Raw genomic sequence first — 22277 nt, 5'->3', positions numbered from 1 at the left:
GCCACACAGCCCAGAAAACTCATAACAACCTAGCAATTCCAGTCATGAAAGCCTTTAACAACACATTCTTCATATCATTCCTGGGGAAATTTCATTAAATTACTTGTCATTGTGTTGGGGTAAATTTTATGGTCTGACTCAAAGTCTTATTTTTAATTTGCTCACTAAAGCATTGTGAACTTGTTGGTTCTGATCTCTGCACATAGATATTAAAACAGATAAAAATAATATACATATTTCTTCTTACTAACTGCTATCAAGCTGACCTGATCTTATGGTGACCTTATGAAGGAGATTATTTATTTATTTATTTACAGTATTTATATTCCGCCCTTCTCACCCTGAAGGGAACTCAGGGCGGATCACATTATACACATACAGGGCAAACATTCAATGCCCATAAACACATCGAACCGAGACAGAGACAGACAGACAGACAGACAGATGCAGAGGCAATTTAACTTTCTCCTGAGGGGATGTTCGATTCTGGCCACAGGGGGGAGCAGCTGCTTCATCATCCACTCTGATGGCACTTCCTCACTTCCTCACTTCCTCATTCCAACGTTGTAAATTAGTTAACTCCAAGTTACCCTATTCTCAACTGTCCTACTCAGGTCTTGCCAGCCTCAGTTTGATGGTGAGGCACAGATTCCCATTCACAAGGCTTTCAGAAGTGAGGGGGATGTTTCGAAGGCCTCCCGAATGAGTCCAGTGTTTTTCCATCAGTCTGAGACTCGTGAGTTTACCAACCTCGACCTGACAGAGGGATGCAGGGGGTTTACTTGCACAGTTTTAATGCACCAGCAAATCTAATGCACACCTCACTTTTGACTAGATGCCTGTATTTACTCGAGTCTTGTGCACCATCGAATCCAAGGTGCACCTCAATTTTCAAAACCCTGAAACTAAAAAAAGATTTTGCTGCTGAATGTAATGCAAAGTGGAAAAAATTGCACTCTTTGTAATTTGGCCATTACAGTTGCAGCCTGCTTAGAATCATAGAATCATAAAATTGGAAGAGACCAAATGGGTCATATAGTCCAACCCTCTGCCATGCAGGAAAAATATTCCCTTTTTTTGAAACAAAAGTGTTAGAACAGCAAAGCTTTCAGCAATGGAAAAGAAAACCTTGGGTGCATCTATGCTGTAGAATGATTTCACTTTAAGTGACCTGGGCCAATGCTATGGACTCATGGGGGGCTGTAGTTTTAAAAGGCCTCCAGTTTTCTCTGCCAAAGAATGTTGATGGATCACCAAACTGCAAATCCCAGGACTGCATAGTATTGAGCCATGACAATTAAATTAGAGATAGTAAAGGTAAAGGTTTCCCCTGACGTTAAGTCCAGTCGTGTCCGATTCTGGGGGTTGGTGGTTCTAAGCCGAAGAGCCGGCGTTGTCCATATACACCTCCAAGGTAATGTGGCTGGCATGACTGCATGAAGCGCTGTTACCTTCCCGCTGGAGTGGTACCTATTGATCTACTCACATTTGCATGTTTTCGAACTGCTAGGTTGGCAGAAGCTGGGACTAACAGTGGGCGCTCATTCTGCTCCCTGGATTTGAACCTGCAACCTTTTGGTCCACAAGTTCAGCAGCTCAGCGCTTTAACACACTTTGCCACCGGAGGCCTCATAAATTAGAGATGATGTCCCTCAAATAGGAGCTTCAGGTGCTCCTCAAGTGCTGTAGCTTCCCCTTTTGTTTTGGCTCAGCACTTAGGAGCCGCGGTGGTGTAATGGGTTAAACTCTGTAGATTTAAAAATGTAGATTTAATCTTTTAAATTTTAAAATTTTAGACCAAACTAATGTTGGTGTCGTTTTGCAATTTCCTTCCTTTTCCATCTTCCCTTTTCCCAAATTTGTCTAACATGCCTTCTGCAATATTCATTAACAGTGTGCAACATTATTTGACATAAGTTATAAGTTGGCTCAATTGTATATTTATTATTGATAATAATAATAAACCCACAGAAATAAGAATCCAGAAAGATGTGACAGAAGATCATTTTACTTCACCAAACAAAGATCTTTTACAAATGACAGGGTGATACACAAGTGCATAAAATTAAGGTGGAGAAGAGGAATCTCCCCAGGGATAGATCCTTTCGTAAAATCAAAGAAGCCTTAGAGAAATCTTTACATTTCCTATTATTATTCTGATGACCCAAGGCAGTAAGTAGAAATATTATAATGGTAAAGTCATCCACCTTAAAAGAAGAAAGAATCATTGCAATGCCTTGTCTAGAAGGCAATATAACTTGAATATCCAGTGTCTACATTTCAAAAAGCACACCTGTTCTATGAAAGCTAATGCTATGAACTTCTTTCTCTCAGTTAATCTGAATGTCCTACAAGACATTCAAACATATTGAATATCCAATGCACTATAGCATCTCTACCCAACACTTTTGTTGGATCCAGACAATACGTATGGCCCAACAGTGTGACAAAAAGACCATGAAGATGCAACACTCTCAAAGTATCTAAACATTAAACTCCCATTACTATCAATTGTTCTGATTTCAGTACTTAAATAAATAATATTTTGATTATTTCTGTATTTCTGTCTCAGAATTAAATATGTGCATGCATAATTAATTATTCAGTATGGCAGCCTCATATTTGTATGGGCTAGGCCATGGAAAGAATATTCAAAAATATTTAGAACATACCCCCAAAATATTTTTTTTCAAGTGTTGAGATACTCTGATGAAAAGCATCGGGTACGGATAAGAATCTTCACAGTGTAGGTTTTATTTGGATTGATTTGCGTAGAAACATTATTTTCTGTGTGGGAATTAATATTTTTGCAATGAAATATTGTCCACACAGAATATTCTTTATAAAATTCACACATGGGTTGATTTGCACAGAAGGTAGTATTTTCTGTGCTACATTTTCTCCACAGACAATAATATTTCAAATATTATTTCCCACACATAAAATGCTGTTTGAAATAAATGTGTGCAAATTTTATACTAAATGAAACCTGAATTAAGAATAGCCTTATAACTGTGCAGTGTTCAAAGGCTTTATCACAGCAGGAAGATTACCTCAGTGAGACTTAGTGAAGAATGATATTTCTACATTAGGGGAAAACACAAATGTGTGTACTATGTCAATGTAGAAATAGGTTGTCTTGCTCAGTCAGCAATGAAAGAGAAGTGGCTGCAATTTAAATCATTACAAAACAATACCAACAGCATTGTGGATAATGTTTGTAATCCAACAGGATAAATGAAATTAATGAGATAAGAATCTTCCACTCCCAAGATATATTAAGAGTATCTTACCTAAGCATATATTTCTCAACTGCAGAAAAGAATAATTCTGGGGCTAAATAAAGAAGATACAAACTGAGCCACAGGAAGAATTGGGGAAAAAGAGAAGAAACATCCGTTTCAGGTGTGTAATTACAAAAATCTCCTGCTAGCAAAGTAGAACTACAGTGAAATTACTATCCCTATGTAATATGTGTGAGAGAGGGATATCTGAGCACAAAATGGAAATATAGATTGAGTATCCCTTATCCAGAAATGTTCTGTATTTTAAAAATATTTTGGATTAGTTTCATGTACATCATGAGATTGGAGCCCCCAGTGGCGAGGCGGGTTAAACCACTGAGCTGCTGAACTTGCTGACCGAAAGGTTGGCGGTTCAAATCCGGGGAGCAGAGTGAGCTCCCACTGTTAGCCCCAGCTTCTGCCAACCTAGCAGTTTGAAAACATGCAAATGTGAGTAGATCAATAGGTACCGCTCTGGTGGAAAGGTAACAGTGCTCCATGCCACATGACCTTGGTGATGTCTACAGACAATGCTGGCTCTTCAGCATAGAAATGGAGAGGAACACCAACCCCCAGAGTCAGACACGACTAGACTTCATGTCAGGGGAAAACCTTTACTTTTACCTATATCATGAGAGATTTTAAAAATGGGACCCAAGATTAAGCATGAAATTCTTTTATGTTTCATATCTACTAGGCTTCCTCAAAAAATTCGATTTCCCCGTTTATCGTTAGTAATTCGTTTGTTTTGTCGCTTTTGAAGCGATATTCGAATCGCATTATCCTGTCGTGTGGGTCCTGTGGTTTCGAACCGCGATAGGCAATTTTTCTGAGGTCGTCGTTTTTTTCCGTTAGGTAAGCAAGCATTTGCAAATCACCCAAACTTGTTTCAGTGCACGGGGGCAACCTAGGATGTCTTTTCCACCTTGTGGCCAATCGGAGAGCACGTTTAACTCAGGGGAGGGGCTTGTATGTCCTGAATGAAAACTGCAGGGAGCCTCGTGCCTCATTCGGCCTGGGGATCTGGAGAGAGAGGGTTTCTTTCTCACTAGCTCATCCCTCAGTACCAGCAGAACTACTTGTAATGAGTACAGAGCAAGTAACATGAATACAACACTGGAGATAATTTCAAGAGCCACAGGTAAAAAATCACTTCCGTAGCCCTTTTATTTTCTTGCACTGCACAAATGGCTGGCTCTCATAGGATTATCAACGCTTGCAAAGTCTAGCAAACGGTGCAATTCCCATAATCCACACAAATAGAACTTGGGCAAAAGGGAGGCTGTATTTTTCCCTTTTATTTTCTTGCACATTAGTGCAGTAAGTGCACATTGGCTGGGTATCTTACTCCTATCAATGCTTGCAAAGTCTGGCAAACGGTGCAATTCCCATAATCCACACAAATAGAACTTGGGCAAAAGAGAGGCTGTATTTTTCCCTTTTATTTTCTTGCACATTAGTGCAGTAAGTGCACATTGGCTGGTATCTTACTCCTATCAATGCTTGCAAAGTCTGGCAAACGGTGCAATTCCCATAATCCACACAAATAGAACTTGGGCAAAGGGGAGGCTGTATTTTTCCCTTTTATTTTCTTGCACATTAGTGCAGTAAGTGCACATTGGCTGGGTTTCTTACTCCTATCAATGCTTGCAAAGTCTGGCAAACGGTGCAATTCCCATAATCCACACAAATAGAACTTGGGCAAAGGGGAGGCTGTATTTTTCCCTTTTATTTTCTTGCACATTAGTGCAGTAAGTGCACATTGGCTGGGTATCTTACTCCTATCAATGCTTGCAAAGTCTGGCAAACGGTGCAATTCCCATAATCCACACAAATAGAACTTGGGCAAAGGGGAGGCTGTATTTTTCCCTTTTATTTTCTTGCACATTAGTGCAGTAAGTGCACATTGGCTGGGTATCTTACTCCCCCCCCCCCTCCTGGGCTGTTTTGGACCACAGCGCATGGGCGTCCACCATTAACGAATTACTTTTGAAACTAACGAATTTTCGTTAAATTTCGAAAAATTTTGAGGGCAAAATTCGGAAATGACATCAGAAACGAAACGCTAGCGCCCCCTACTTTTGAAGCGAGTTTAGAATCAATTTTTACGTGGATCGCTCAAGCCTAATATCTACACATACCCTGACAATAATTTTATACAAAATATTTTAAATAAGTTTATGTATTAAACCACATTTTTATCCAATGAACCATCAGAAAGCAAAGGTATCACTATCTCAGTTACTCATGTGGAGAATTTCAGATTTTGGAATTCTGGATAAGGGATATTCAACCTGTATTGCAATATCGAAATATTGTATCAATGCCTGCTTAGTGCTTACCTGGACAATTAATGGTTCTTATTTCAATGAATACCTATGCAGGCTAGCATTGTTTTTTTTTTTTACAAAGTACCTATGAGCTATCCAAATTCCAATATGCTTTTGAAGATAGCTGTGTTAGCACCCAAGGTTCAACGTTAAGTTGAACTTCATAATCAGTAGTAGCCTCAGAAATCTTATTTTGAGAGAAAATGGGTCAAGTGTTCTCTTTCTGACATGGAGTCCCTTGGCTGCTAACTCAATACTAAGTAAATCACTTCAAGTGGATCTTAGAGTTAATGTTATGCCACACTTTATTAAAAGTAAATCATATTCTGTCAATGTGGAATTGTTTCTCATGTTGAACTGGCCCCATTGCACAAGGCAGGTGATGGGAATGTCACAGGAGTGGCAGCTATGGGTTTTGTTCATCAATAGTTGGGAATGGGTTAATCATGGATCTTTGTGGAGGAGTATTGATTTTCTAGTAGGGTAAGGGTTTCAGATAGGCTAGCCCAAACATTGTTAGGGCCTCCATTTTTTGATAGTCTAGATGGAAAATAAACATTTATACAGATTAAACCACCAAATTGCTTTCTCTTAATGAAAAAGGCCTGTAAGCATTGAGGGTAGGTACTAACTAAAGGTTGGATGTCGACTTGCAGCTCCACTGAAATAAGTGTAGTGAGGCCACCACTGCCGCAACCTTTAGACCTTGTTTTTTTTACAGCTGGAACTGAGAATGATCTAAAACCATGAAGAAATGGTAAGTTAGCTTCATCAGCCCATGTCTGTTGCAGGCAAATTATTCTAAATGTTTGCAAATACATTGCAAAGTCTGCATCATGGAATTTATTTGACCACCGCATAATGTTCCAGGATAACAAATGTAGTTGTCAAGATGTTGCAAGCAAATCTGGATCATCAACAGTACCCAGGGGCACTGTCTGCACTGGGACTTTTGGGTTAGAGGACAATTCTTGTGGAGGGAGTGTGTTGTTAGCCCTCCTAGATTCCAAAAGTTGTATTGGGGATGTGGTTGTGATCTCTTCCTCATTCATCGCTAGTAGGTTGACAACAGGGGCTCCGGGTTTCTCCTGGCATGAGAGGGCTCATCAATGGGTACTAAGTTCATCAGCAGTTCAGCCAAGTCCTTGGTGATAAACAACTTGTTCTTAAGGTGGTCCAACTTAAATGTAATGCCACGTTGTTCATTGCAGGTTGAACTACTTAGGTCCTTAGGCTGTTTCTGTGTTGAAATACTGGAGATTTTAGCAGGGCTGGATTGCAGTCTGTTCTTGCAAGAAGTCTCCCCGGGGGTTGTCAAACATCTAGCATGCAAAGAAGTTATCAGAGGGGTGATGTCCAAGTCTCGAAAAACCCGTGTTGGAGTTATTTGAAAGTTGGGCAGGAAAATTCTCATCTTCATCAGCATAGTTGGTATTGTGGATTGCTGGAATGTCAGAAGGATTCTTTTGTCTTCAGCTACTTGGGGAAGCCACTCCACTTTAAGCATATCAATGCTGTGGGGGTGTTGACTCAAAGATGTTCTGATGGCCTTTTGTAGCCCCCATGTGACCTTATTTATTCTGTTGTTAACAATTTGCAAGATTGTCTGCCTTGCTTGTAAGACCCTGTTGCAATTTTCATTTTGCAACTCCTGAGTAGGAACTACTGACTGGCCCCTTTCCTCCTTTCTGGGCTCTGTGCTATTAGTTTGAGCTGTAACCAGTCTGGCTGCCATATTTTGAACCAACTGTGGTTTCCAAACTTGGTACAAAGGTAGCCCAATATAAAGCACATTACAGAAGTTCAACCTTGAGGTTACCAGTGCATGCACTACCATCTTAAAGTCCTCCAAATCTAGGAAGGGGCGCAGCTGGTATATTAGCCGAAGCTGATAGTAAGCACTCCTGACCATCGCATCTACCTGGGCTGAAATTTGGAGAGATGGATTCAGGAGCACTCCCAAGTTGCGAACTCAGCCTTTCAGGGGGAGTGTAACCCCGTCCAGAACTGGTTGACATACCTCCATCCCAGATTAGGACCTTAGAAGGCAAGCACCTATGTTTTGTCTGGATTCAATTTTAATTTGTTTTTCCTCATTTAGCCCATTACCTCCTCCAGGTATTCATTCCAGGAGACACACTATCCTTAGCTGAAGCTGTTTTTGAAGGCCTGGAGAAATATATTTTGGTGTCATCAGCATACTGATAACACCCCACCCCATACCTACAGATGATCTCTTCCAACGTCTTAAACTCTTTTAGTAACTGCAATATGTGGAGACTTAACAACATAGCTGGAAGATTCTGCCTGTAGCCAAACTATATTACTATTAATGACAGATAGAAGAGCACAGATTATTAGAAAGTGAATCTTAGTATCAGTGCTTAGAAATGGATTCTTTGGGGTGCAACATCTAGAGTTCTTCAGCCAGCACTGCCAGTGTCTTTTCCTGGGCAAGGAAAATCCAACAAATAACAAATTACAAAATAATGTTTGCTAGCTCATCAGTCCAGAGTGTTACTAGTGTTACCAGATGTTATACTCGGGGCGGTTCACCCGTTAGGCCAACTAGGCGGTTGCCGAAGGCGCCATCCTCTAGGGTGTGCCTAGGGGGCACCTACGAGGCGCTGCAGCCTGGGCAAAGGCCAGCCTGTCTCCGCGGGTGTGGCCTGGCCTGCCTCTGCAAGTGCGCCTCAGAAGTGAGAGGCTAGGTGCCTGCCAGGGACAGAGGAGGCGGGAATGGCGAAGCCCCCTCTCACACCCCGCACCCTTTTCAGGAAAGGAGGGCATGAGAAGGCAGAGGGAAGGGCTCAGCGCCAAGGAGCAGGGCTGCTGGGGAGAGAGATAAGAAGGAGAACCAGGCAAGGAGGCTTCTTCCTCTGCCTCCTCTTCCCCTTTCTTGGGGAAAGCGCGGGCAGTGGAAGGAGAAGCGGTGCGTTAGGAAAGGCAGGCAGGAAGAAGGGCAGGCGGCTGTTCCTCCCGCCCTCTCTATCTCTGGGTCTCTCTCTGTCTCCATGAGGGAAGAAGTGGTGCCATCGTTCCTTCCCCCTCCTGCCTTGTCCTCCTCCCCACCTCCATGCCCACCTTTCCTGCCATCAAAAGGGAGAGGAAGGGGAGAGGATGCTGTTCGCCAGGGGCTTTCTCTTCATGCCACTCTCCTTTCCTTCCTCTAAAAAAAACCCTCTCTTCTTTCTCTTGTGCGCCTTGATATTCTGGGTTATATGGATGTGTGCCATATAACCCAGAATATCAAGGCAGAATAACCCACAATATCTGCTATGAACTGGGTTATCTGAGTCCACACTGCCATATAATCCAGTTCAAAGCAGATAATGTGGATTATCTGCCTTGATATTCTGGGTTATATGGCTGTGTGGAAGGACCCTCAGGGCTCTTCCACACAGCCATATAACCCAGAATATCGAGGCAGAAAATCTCACAATATCTGCTTTGAACTGGGTTATCTGAGTCCACACTGCCCTATATCCCAGTTCAATGTTTGGTGCTAAATTCACAAATATAGTAATTCCTACATAACATTACCATGTATTGAACTGCTTTTTCTGTCAATTTGTTGTAAAACATATTTTGGTGCTTAATTTGTAAAATCATAATGTAACTTGATGTTTAATAGGCTTTTCCTTAATCCCTCCTTATTATCCAACATTTTCGCTTATCCAATGCTTTTATTTTTCAGTGATTGATTTGGGGGGGGGGCACCAAAATTCTGTTCACCTACACTTGAAAATTACCTTGGGCCGGCCCTGATTATACTTTATCTTATCCAAGGATAAAGCTACACTGTAGAATTAATTCAAATTGACACCTTCTTAACTGCCAAGGCTCAAAACTATAGAATTCTGGGAGTTGCATTTTGGTGAGGCACCAGCACCAAAGAAAAGCCTTAAACATTTTATTATATGAGTTTACACTGATCATATGATACAGTTAATCTGCATTCTGAAACTGGATTATATGGCAGTGCAAATCCCACCTCAGTCTTTCTATGAAATTGGAAGACCACACAAGCATCATGAAATAGAAGGAAGACTTGTTTCAGGATGATAGATTTGTTGGAGGAGAAAAATCTTTTTGCAGAGGGATTTATCCACATATGACATTTTATGCTTGTTTTTTATATTCATTTATAAATTATGAGCATCAGTAACCTTCTTTGCACTAAAAACCCAAGTCTTAAACAAAATACAAAACAGCTGTATTTTATTTGGCTTTAATAATTGATGAGCACAAACCAATAGAGACTCAGATGGTAATACAACTGTGAAGTCTTTCTGGGAGGGAGAACTTGGTTTTTCCAGGAAAATGATAAAGTGGATCAAATTCCTGTAAAATCAGTTTGAATATGGATTAAAGTGAAGCAGAAATTGGAAAGTTATATTGCTGAAAATGATGGATCTATTATCTGTGACAAAAGGAGGAGGATCAGTGGGAGGATCAATGTTAGCGGTCATCTTCAACTGCTTTCATGGAAATTCTGCATACTTGGGTTTGGACAACCTGTGCTTGATGGTCCATGGCCTAATATCAAAAGCAATCTGCAAGAGGGATTGGCCCCTCCTACTCCCCAGATGCTGCTGTGTGAAAAGGGCAAGAGGCCCTGCTCACTAGCAGGATGCAGCTCCTGGCAGATCACTGTCAAGGGAATGCAGCCTTTCACAGATGAAGGTTCTGCATTGCTGCTATACAGTTTAACTTTGTTATTTAAGAGAGTGTTACCTCTTGAGCTCCATCATCCAGAATCTTCCAACCAGGAGTATTGACAGCTTGACGGTTGCATTTGGAGGTGCTGGAAATGCATTCTCAGCACTTAAAGGAATCAAAGATGTATTAGAGAAAGTACATAACATTTTATTATCTCTTATTCAGCTTTCCCTTTGCGGCCTCATGGGCTGCCGAAAATGACTGTTTAAAAAAAGCATAACTCCATGCTGACTTAGGACTTGAAGTCTGGTCTCCTGGAGTCCTACTTTAACACTGAAACTATTACATCATGGTGGCTCAAGTATATATACTAATTATATTAATTGTATAAGTATAGGTTAGATAGGAGCCCCGGAGGCGAAGTGTGTTAAAGCACTGAGCTGCTGAACGTGCAGACCGAAAGGTCCCAGGTTCAAATCCCGGGAGCGGAGTGAGAGCCTGCTGTTGCTCGAAAACATGCCAATGTGAGTAGATCAATAGGTACCGATCCGGCGGGAAGATAACGGCACTCCATGCAGTCTTGCCAGCCACATGACCTTGGAGGTATCTACGGACAATGACAGCTCTTCGGCTTAGAAATGGAAATGGAGATGAGCACCAACCCCCAGAGTCAGACATGACTGGATTTTGTTAACTGCAAAGAAATGTTTGTGTGTGCAGTATGAATGAAACAACAGTCAATGTAATGTATTGGTTTTTGTGCTGAATAGGACTCTGGGAAAACTGGGGTTAGATATCAGATCAGCTCTGGAACCCAACTGGTGACTTTGGGCAAGTTGTATTTTCTGTTTTAGAAGGCGGCAATGGCAAATGTCTTCTGAACAAACCTTGCTAAGAGAACCTTATGATTTGGTTACCATAAGTCATTCTTTACCTGAAGGCACATAACAACAAATTGTGTGAATACAAACAGTACTTTGCTTTCATTCCACTATATGAAATCTCATAAGAAACTAGAATTAGTCACAAACCGGTATATCAGCTTTGCTCTCTCCTCATCATGTTAGCTGTATAGACCAGGTAGCATTTGTAGAATTTCCTTTTATTTATTTGTGCAGTGCCATTGTACTCTTGTACATATAAACTAGCTTTTGGTTTTTCAGAACTTGCAAGATTGACTCAGCTGCCAATACTTAGAATTAGCAGAGAACAGGCAGAAAGGGGAAAGCATGGCAAGGCTGGCAGTGTATCATCTTCTAAAGAGCGTGTGCTTGGCAGTGGACCAATATTTCCCAGTGATTGATGTTGGCTCAGCACTACAGTTTCAACCTTGCCTACTAATCAGACCACAAGAAGCTTCAAAAGGAATACACAATATCCTGGGCAAGTTTGTACAGAAATAGTTGATGCCCCCCCTTTCCTATGCAAATTTAGCAATGAATTCAAAACCTGTGAAGTTATATTAAAAGTTACTTTTTATAACTTGAATTGTGGGATAGGAGTAGCATGATGCTTGTTACAGTGCTTTTTACTCTCCCACAACTTTTTTTTACCTGTTTAAAATATACATTGTTTAAAACTTGTTATACTAGGAGGGAAGCTCAGAACTGATAAGAATGATGAGAAATAACTGCCCAAATGCCTCTAAAATGGCATTTAAAAGTAATTTTTGAAAATAGTTACTGTACTATCTGTTTCTTCTCACACCAATAAAACATAATTTTTCTCTTATTCGGTAAATTACTTTTGAAAGTTGGCATCATTGAATTGTTTTTAACACTCAAAATAATTAAAGACAACTTAGTTTTGGATGAATCCCTGTCCAGGGCTTAGATTTTAATGGCTGCATTTTATTTTTATTTTCTGGGTTTGTCGAAGCATTCATCTCATCTATGATCAATATAATCAATCCTAGTAATTTTGGAGTCATTTGAGAAGCCACTTCAAATTTAGTTCTGTAGATCAAAACTACATTATATGAGTCTACACTACCCATATAATGTAGTTTCAAACTGTATTATATGGCAGCGATGAAGGGACCAGAATTTCCTGAATTTGCAGATGAAATGGTTCTCATTTCATTCCACTGCTGTTTTAAATGAAGACATCTAAAATGTGGAGCGAATACAGAATAACCAGATGGGAATTTATTTTTGCAAAATTCAAAAGGGCTTAAGTACAGCATTTTATTTTAATGTTAAATATTTTGATGGGAGTGGTTGAGATAAATAGTTCTGGACTCTTCATGAGACTTACTCCAGTGTTTCTGAAGTAATTATTTATTACATTAATTTGGCTTACAAGAGCATCGTAAATCTCATAAGTTCTCTCCAGTATGTTTGTCTTATAGTCTGAGCCAAGCCATGTTCCTATCTTCCCAAGAAACTATTCAGTTTGTATTTCAGTTAACAACTTCTCAGGTTATGCAAAATTGTATATTTCTGCAGGCATATCTCAGTTTAACAAAACCTCTGACAAAAGTTTCAGTCGTTTGAAGCCTATCCAGTGGCCCCCTTTCCTTCTTGTTTTCTGCTTTTTTTTCTGTTTTGTTTGCACTCAAAAAGATGGTAAAGAAGGGCTGAAGAAATACAAACTTTCTGTGTCAAGTTGCAAGAGGATGTCTGCCGTAAACAATGCAATGCTGTGCAACAGATCTGATTTTACTGGAGTTGTGGGTCTGTCTACAATTGGCAAGGTAAATAGCAGCTGCATCAGAATTTCTTAGGGCATTAACACACTTTAAATAATAAGTATAGAATGTGCATCCTACTTTAAATCCTGAGGCTGCTTCTGCAGAATTCTGGGGTCTGTAGTTTACGGTGGGTCCTTTAAATTTTTCAGCCAGAGAGGCCCTCTATATCTACCCTTTAAAGTGTAGTGTGATCGCCTCTTTATTGAGCAGGCATGAATAGCAAATTAGAGAAAAATTGCAATTCAGGTAAGTCTAACTCAATAGGTATTCTGGCATGTTTCAAAAGCATAAACCTATAAGTTTAGTCATAATTGTCTCCTGATAGATTTTGGAAGAAACCTTTAAGTGGTGTCTAGAAGCTTCAACATGTTGTTTACTTGCACAAAGCTTAAATGGCCAAGTTGTTTCATCTTACCCATTCATATTGTTAGCTTTGAATGAAAAGTTTTCTGATTGTTATTTAACTGCTCTTTTGTGGTGCAGGAACCTCCCCCTATTCTTTCCATTTTATGATTTCCTCTGGTTCATTTTTTGTTAAGGTAGTAATGTCTAGGAACACCTCTACTTCAACACCTATGGGTGCACCCACATTATGGAATTAATGCAGTTTGACAGCGCTTTAACTGCCATGACTCAAGACGATGGAATCATGGTTAACGTTACAAGATATTATTTAGACTTCTCTGCCAAAGAGTAGTGGTGCCCCATCAAACTACAAATCCCAAAATTCCATAGCAGTCAAAGTGGAGTCAAACTGCATTCATTGTACAGTGTGAATGCACTCTAAGGTATACTTGCATTGGAAAGAAATGATAATAAGCTCCTTGAGCATCATAATGAGATTTTAAAAAATTTCTGACTATCTTCTCATGAACATTGCTTATCTATATTACCTAAAAGGGCAAAACAATATTCTGGACAACATTAATCTTAATAGTAGGCTGTTTCTGATTCACCCAGTGGGTGGGTGCAACTGTATTTGTATGTCACTCAAAACTACTGTATCATGTTGCTGTGTACTTTTAATAGTGCTGCTGTGGACAATCCTAGACACTCCAGAGGTGTTTATGCAGTATACAGTAATGAGTCTTTATATAGTGTTAAAGGCATTGGGAAAGGACTAACACTGTACAAATCTATTTTTATGATTTTGTTAGCACCTCATTTTCTTCTTGTCATAGCTGTATTCCTATGACACCATAAGAAGCCATAAGAAGCCACAAAGAAGAACCAACCTTTATTTTGATAACTAATAAAATCATCTGGTACTGTTTTTTTTTTGTTTTTTTTTTAAACCATTTAGCTCTTACTATTTCTTGAACTTTTTCTGTGTTTCAGTTAGAACCTAATTATGTAAGAAACTTTTTTGGGAGAAAAACAGATTGCAAAGAGACTTTTAATACATAAAATTTCATAAAATAGTAACAGTAAGGTTGTAAGATGTAGACTTTTGCCATCCTAAAGTTTATTTTATTTATTTATTTATTTATTAGACTTGTATACTGCTACTCCCAGTTTGGCTCGGAGCAGTTTACAGAAATAGATTAAAACAATACTTAGCTTTAAAATAACAATAAAAACAATAAAAACAATAATAAAAGCAACAATAAAAACAGACATAGCCCCGAGTTTTTCACCCATTGAAAGCTTGTTGGAAGAGCAAGGTTTTGCAGGCTTTCCGAAAGGCAAGTAGGTCTCGGATAGTTCGAGTTTCAACTGGCAAGGCATTCCATAAATGAGGGGCTACAATCGAGAAGGAGCTAAGGAGTATTAAAGAAAACACCAGCTCTGTTTTTCAAAACCTGCTTGAGTCAAAAATGGCACATCCATGCTGATTTTGCTCCTCACAATATAGGAAAAATATGAATATTAGCACAGATGTTGAGAGCCAGATTGAAATGAAATGTGGCAAGGAGTGTCAGTCTGGAGACATCCAGGGATGCAAATGTCAGATATCTAGGCAAAACAATGGGCCAAGTTAGCTATTTAGGTTTTCAGATACTAATTACAGCATATAGTTGATAACTTGAAGTTGGTCCAGTTTAAGTGGTAGGTTTTGAGAATAATCAGGGGATGAAGCATTTCTGAAAAATAGAAGAAAAAGTCTAGGCATTTTCATTAAAAATATAATGACTCCTGGAAAAACAGGAGGGTGACCAAAAATTACCAACTTTCATATTTTGGTAGGGACAGACTGAATTAATCCTCCACCATCTCACATTCTTAGCTACTTTTAAAGGAGTCTGGTTTTTTCCCCTCCACTTTATACCTTTACCATTGGCTTACTTCGATTAATGCAAAATAAGTTCAAAGTGCAAAATTAGTTTGCATTCAGTTTAACTCAGTAGCTGGACCTCTTCTGACTTATCAGTTATGCAGATCAAAAGCTGGAAAATTCATACACAAATTTAAACTTTATAAATTCCTCCTATGTCTGTAAAAATAAACATTACATGCATCATGATAGACTATTTCAAGGCAGATCTATAGCAGGAAAATTAAAGTAAACATAAATGCAAACTTTTCAGCTGCTGAAGAAGCAGAATTAGATCAGTTCTATGAGGATCTGCAGCACCTACTGGATGATACACCAAAAAGAGACATTATTTTCATTACAGGAGATTGGAATGTTAAGGTGGGCAGTCAAATGACAACCGGGATTACAGGCAAGCATGGTTTGGGACAACAAAATGAAGCGGGACATAGGCTGATAGAATTTTGCCAGAAAACTGACTGTGCATAACAAACACTGTCTTCCAAAAACCTAAAAGATGGCTTTATACGTGGACTTCACCAGATGATCAACCAAAATCAGATTGACTACATCCTTTGCAGCCAAACGAATTACAGTACACATATAAGGCAAACATTCAATGCCTTTTTGTACAATGACATACAATACACAGACAAGCTAAAGACCTTCCCCTTTTGATCTCCAGTGTCTGGAGGCAATGCTCAACTCCAGCCACGGGGAGGTGCTCTTGTTCCATTTTCCAAGTCAAGGAGTCTGTTGTTCATAGACATCTCCAATTGTGTTTTACCGGCATGTTTGCATGGGGCACTCTTTTACCTTCCCATTGGGCAGTACCTATTGATGTACTCGCATCAAATGCTTTCGAATTGCTAGGTTGACAGGAGCCAGGGCTGACAGTCGGGAATTCACCCTGACTTGTGGCGTCGAACTGCTAACACTTTGGTCAGCAGCTTTTCCTGCAGCTAGCGGTTTAACCCACTGTGCCACCATGGCCCCTTACCTCTAGTATGTAGTTTTCTTTCCATGCAATAATTACTAAGTCTGAAAACAGAAACCTATCTATTTGTGAAAAAGCATTCCTGGATGAAACCTATGATAATTCCTTAAGACAAAAAAATTAGGTAGTCTCATCAATTTTGTTTTATTATTTCTCCCCAACATTTATAAAAATGTCCTTTCACCAAAGCAAGATGACCCAAATTCACAACAAGAACACACTTTTAATGAACATGGCTGTATTAGTTGTGTATTATTGCTTCTATTTGTGAGGGCTGGAATATATGCTATAGAAAAGCTCTCATCAGAGATTTCTCTCAGGATCAGGATCAGTTTAAAATGAATAGATGCTTTTCCAGTTCCACTCCACAGCAGAGGAAGTGGTAGCATTTCCTTTCTTCATTATATGGATGAGCAGGGACAAAACTTAAAACTCAGTAATGTATGCAAATGAAAGACTTTATTGGTGATCTGTATGGCTTTCTATTCCACCCATTTTAAATGAGGGGATGTATGTCAAAAGAGCTATAACACTATTTGAAATGTAAACAGCTCAAATTCCAGTAACCCAAGATGCATGTTTTCTGTGCCACAGAAATGTCAAAGCATAGACTAAAATGAAGACCATTGCTAAAAAGATGTATCCATGGCTCTGAACTGTGCTCCAGCAACCAACATACCAAAAATGACCCACATAACAGTTGTAAAACTGCATGCTAAAACAAAAGGGGGAGAAAGCACAGCTATGCCATTGTATCATCCCAAATATTATTGCTCAAATATTTCATGGAAATACTCTTTCTTAAAGGGCCACTTCAAAAGCAATTCTGAGTATCTTTTCTCCCTTGTCGAGAAAAGACAAAGAGCTTATTTCAAAATACTTTGGAAATATAAAGGAGAGACATAATTTTAAAGGAAAGAGAAGTATCTGAAAGAATACAGTGGTGCAGATGATATTTTTCCCCTGAAACTATGTAACTTTTCACTGCCCCAGTATGTAAATGCTTTTGTTCCAATTGGACAGAACAAATATATAATGAGACTGTTTTTGAACTCCTACCTCCACTATAAGGCATTTTTCCACTCCAGAGGATCTATAGTATCATCATTTGTGAAATGCATCCTAATTTCAGTACCACCACAACTACCAAAAATGAACAAGATACACCTGCGACTCTAAGGTTCACTCAATTTTTAGAGGTGTTTTTATAGGATAAGAGGTGCATCTTAGAACTGAAATAATATATGCCTTTACCCTTGACAATATTACCATATCTAATTCCTTCATGGTTGTCTTCCCAAATCTTAGTGTTCTGATTTCATGTTCACAGTCTCTTGCTCGGTTGTTGACTAAGCCAAGGTATTGAACATATTTAACTGTGTTGTCGAAGGCTTTCATTGTCCTACTGAAAGTAACTAGTGGTGAGACAATGGTGAAACAGGGCTGTGATGTCTTCTGGGAAGTTTTGTTTGATTAGTGTGATGGTGTCAGCTACTGGGACCTTAGTAAATAGGGACACCACATCGAAGTTGATCAGTGGGACAATGAATTCTATGAACAGAAAGATGGAGTGGCCATGGGGAGCCCTTTCAGCCCAGTAGTAGCAAATTTCTATATGGAACATTTTGAAAAACAAGCCCTAGAAACAGCACCAAAAAAGCCAATTGTATGGTTCAGATTCACCGTTTGGAGCCATGGGGAAGAAGAACTCAGCTAGTTCCTGGACCACCTCAACAGCATCCACCCAAACATCCAATTCACCATGGAAAAAGAAAAGGAAGGAAAACTGCCATTTCTAGATGTTCTGGTCATCCGCAAACCCAATCAACAATTGGGCTACACAGTTTACAGAAAACCTACACACACAGCTAGATACCTTCATAAAAACTCCAACCATCACCCAAGTCAAAAAAGAAGCACAATCAAAGCTCTGACAGACCGTGCACAAAGAATCTGTGAACCTCACCTCCTCCAAGGTGAACTAAACCATCTAAACTGGGCTCTACAGGCCAATCAATACTCCACCATTGATATCAGAAGAGCTGTGAGGCCAAAAACAAACCATGAGAGTAAAAGTAAAGATCCACCCAGAGGAAAGATCAAGGGAACCTCTGACCGCATAGGCAAATTGATAAAGAAACACAACTTACAAACTGTCTACAGACCCACTAAGAAAATCTAACAAATGCTATGGTCAGCGAAGGACAAGAGGGATCCTCTCACCTCTGTAGTTGTTTACCGTATACCATGCAGCTGTGGACAATTCTACATAGGGACCACCAAACGCAGCGCCCAAACATGAGTCAAAGAACATGAAAGGCACTGCAGACTAACTCAACCAGAGAAATCAGCCATAGCAGAGCAATTGATGAACCAAACTGGACACAGTATATTATTTGAGAACACAGAAATGCTCGACTACTCCAACAACTATCATGTCAGACCACACAGAGAAGCCATTGAAATCCACAAGTATGTGGACAACTTCAACAGAAAGGAGGAAACCATGAAAATTAAGAAAATCTGACTACCAGTATTAAAAAGCTCAAAAATCGGAGCAGTAAATAAGAAGCAACACTCTGAAAATGGAGGAGTTCCAGACATGAATCAATCAGGGGCAGCTAACGACTCTGAACAAATGATGCACCCAGGCAGGAAGAAACCAGGAGATGAAGCTATTCAATGCTAATTCAGGTGATTAACTACAACATTCACACTGGCCTCCAACTGACAAGAGTTCTTCTCTCACCCTGGACTTTCCACAGATACATAAACCTTCCTTGCTTAGTTTCTCCATACCTCACAACCTCGAGGATGCCTGCCATAGATGTGGGCGAAACGTCAGGAGAGAATACTTCTGGAATATGGCCATATAGCCTGGAAAACATTCAACAACCATATTTAACTATTTCATTGTCTTGGTCACATAGACAGTGAGACAAACCTTTAAACAAGGCAGACAATATACTCCTTTTCAGTGAGTGAAACTACGTTATGCTATCTTATTTCAGCTTCCCCCCTACCCCTACCAAGGTACATTTGCATAGCCTTTCATAAAACTACCCTATCAATTTGGAGTAAAGTTAAGAATTTTTTTTAATCACCAGTGTATTAGAGGGCAGTATCAGTAGGTCGAGTAGTGTAAGAATTCTTGGACAAGATGAAACCATAACTGAAGGTGGGACATTAAACACTTTAAAGAGGCTGTTGGGCTGAGTAGATGAGATAAACTAACTAGATGCTTTAGGAAGGATGAAAAACAGTAGGGCGAGCAAAGCCAGAGAGTGAACAGAGAGTGAACTCCGAGTTGCAATATTTTGTTGAGGCCCCATTTGTAATTGAACCACAATACTTTTGTCACTCTGTCTTTGGATAGTAACTGACAAAATGGGTAATCTGTCTCAGCCATGGTTATGACATCTAACCTTCACCTTTACCTTTAATTTTACTCACATGGTTAGTCATCAGTAGAAACATTATATGAATTACATGTTTGTTTTTTTCCCTAGAGGGTGAAAGTATATATAATTCCATACTGATTGAATGGATTTCATCTCCTGTGTGAAGCAGTGCTACCACCCTGAACATAGGATTGGGACAATTGTGGGTTGGGAGATTGGGAGAAGAATACTTATAAGCGTATTATCAAGGTGAAGGAAATTAAGATGGAAATGTTTTTGATGGATGAAAGGATCAATATTGGAGTTAAGTATCTTGTGATATGACCCATTAGCTGTTACATTGTATGTTTTGTTTTGATGACTAAAAGTAATCTGACAGACAGAAGAAAGGCTGTCTTTTATCTAAGGATTCAAGTAGTGTTAACCTATTGACACAATTTCTGCCAAATGTCTTCTCCAATCCATTGTTAAATGCAGAGCTTGTTTCCAAAGGATCCCAAATCCATCTAAACAAATTGTACAGGAATTGGAAAAAAACATGCTCAGGATATGTTTTCCTTTGCATTTTGGTACATGCAAGTCCTGTACCAAAATGATTTGATTCATGTTGATAGTTTTGATCTGTACAAAAATTATATTCCTAACTAACAATGTGCTGCCACCTATAGGGTAAAGGTAAATGTTTTCCTCTGACATTAAGTCTAGTAGTGTCCAATTCTGGGGGTTGGTGCTCATCTCCATTTCTAAGCTGAAGAGCCGGCGTTGTCCATAGACACCTCCAAGGTCATGTGGCCAGCATGACTGCATGGAGTGCCATTACCTTCCTTCCAAAGTAGTACCTATTGATCTACTCACACTTGCATGCTTTCGAACTGCTAGGTTGGCAGAAGCTTGCGCTAACAGTGGGAGCTCACTCCGCTCACTGGATTCGAACTGCCAACCTTTCAGTCAGTAAGTTCAGTAGCTCAGCGATCTAATCCACTGCGCCATCAAAGGCTCCTGTTGCCACCTATAACATTTTTTTAAAAAAAATATTATCTTTTGGAAACAAAATTTACAGGTGGGCTCCTTGATATATAGAAGACCTCAGGGAGCTGAAATGGGATGGATGATGGCTGGAGCACAGATAGAATAAATAAAACTTCAATAAAACAAGATAAGTAGCAATATGAACAGCCAGGATCTCATTAAGGTTTCTATAGGCCCTAGACATTCAACTCCCCACCTCACCCTAATGTACGACTTGTGACAAAAACTGTCCCATTCACCTTCATGGACCTCAAAACATTCAGATTCGTTGAAAAACATGCTTTAAAAAAATCTTTATTTTGATTTTTTTCATCCTAATTCATGTATTTTTTGTTAATTCTGTTTTTGAAGGTCCCAATATAATTGTATACTGTGCCTAAAGTTCCTAATGGATAAAGCAGCCTGGTGCACAGCAAAGAATGTTTTTGTCTCTGCACACATCATGTCTGCATAATCATGCTCATAAATCAAATCTGAAAGACCAACAACCACAAGATTTCTCAGCATCTGATGTTGGTATAGCTTTGAAACTAACTTGAAATATTCAGAAAGAGAAAGTGTAATACTTCCCACAATTATAGCTCATGTTACACATAGGCTTTGGGCAGTGATTCTATAATTTTGATTTTCTCTGCTCTAGTCTCCTTAGGCAGATACTATTCAGTGGAGAAACTATTCAGAATTATGTCTTTTACAAGTTCAAGGCTCTAGACTCTTTTTGAACATCTAAAATACACGTATTTCTTTATGCCATAACTAATTTCTGCTTTGAATTCTAAGCAAGGTTTAATTACTTCAGAGACGTACACAAAGCCTTGCATTAAGAAGAAGGGTGGTGTTTACAGGCATCTCTCTCTCTTTCTCTTTTTGGGAGCTCCTATTGTAGAATGGGAAGCTCAAGAAAGAAGTTAAGGATATATCATTGGTGTGGGTTCAGAAGTCATTACAAGCCATTGTTTAAACTATCCATTCATGCGTTTAAGTCAACAACAAATCTTACATGTTTGTATTGTGAGTTGTAGCTAGGTAATAAACCATGACTAGCTTGTAGAGGTACATATTATCACCACAAGCCAAATTTAAATGAAACAAACAATGCCTCAGTGTGATGATGTCAACAGGTTCTCTCTATTTGTGAGCCCCATGGCAAAGTATGGAACTAGTGCTTCCCTAGGGAAACGTTTTACTCTGGATATGGAATACTAAAACCCAACACTCCAACTCAATATTATTTGGTGAATTCACTATTTCAAAGCGTGAACTTTCCATTTGTAAAAGAAGTCTTTGACCCGGCTGTCAGAGATGTGAAGAACATTATAAGGACTCCACATCATTTTGCAGATGAAAGTGTCAGGAAAATAACAACCCCTCTGTATAGAAGAATCCTTCTAGAGCAACCGAGCAATAAAAATACAGTCTGAATACAGTGACTGTAGGAAAAAGCTGTTCACCATTGTCATAGGTTTTATGGCTTCTTGCCTTTCATACACTTGAAATGATGGACATTTCTTCTTTCTTTGAATACCTGATCACTGATGCTAACTTCTTCTTTGTGCCAGCTACAAGTAGTCTATGCTATTTTTTAAAAGTAGTGATCCTGTCTAAGGATCCAGTCAGCTCCAACATGC

General features: G+C 39.4%; 1 protein-coding gene across 6 annotated transcripts in view; it reads left to right on the top strand.

Moving 5' to 3' along the window:
- The window catches only part of esr1 (estrogen receptor 1), a 267379-nt gene that overhangs the window by 24841 nt on the left and 220261 nt on the right, over window positions 1-22277 (top strand). For 2 of the 6 annotated variants that reach the window (XM_062980464.1, NM_001290517.1), the window contains exon 2: window positions 3319-3405. The exons of 2 other annotated variants lie outside the window; for them this stretch is intronic. The gene's annotated coding sequence lies outside the window, so the exon portion shown is untranslated. Of the gene's footprint in view, window positions 1-3318; window positions 3406-6335; window positions 6372-12467; window positions 12972-22277 lie in introns of those variants that run through there. 2 more of the 6 variants (XM_062976461.1, XM_062961974.1) reach the window with 2 other exon arrangements.

The sequence above is a fragment of the Anolis carolinensis genome, chromosome 1 (genome assembly GCF_035594765.1).
Source record: "Anolis carolinensis isolate JA03-04 chromosome 1, rAnoCar3.1.pri, whole genome shotgun sequence".
Lineage (NCBI taxonomy): Eukaryota > Metazoa > Chordata > Lepidosauria > Squamata > Dactyloidae > Anolis > Anolis carolinensis.
The sequence above is the reverse complement of the archived record's forward strand: the minus strand, read 5'-3'. Positions and strand labels throughout refer to the sequence as shown.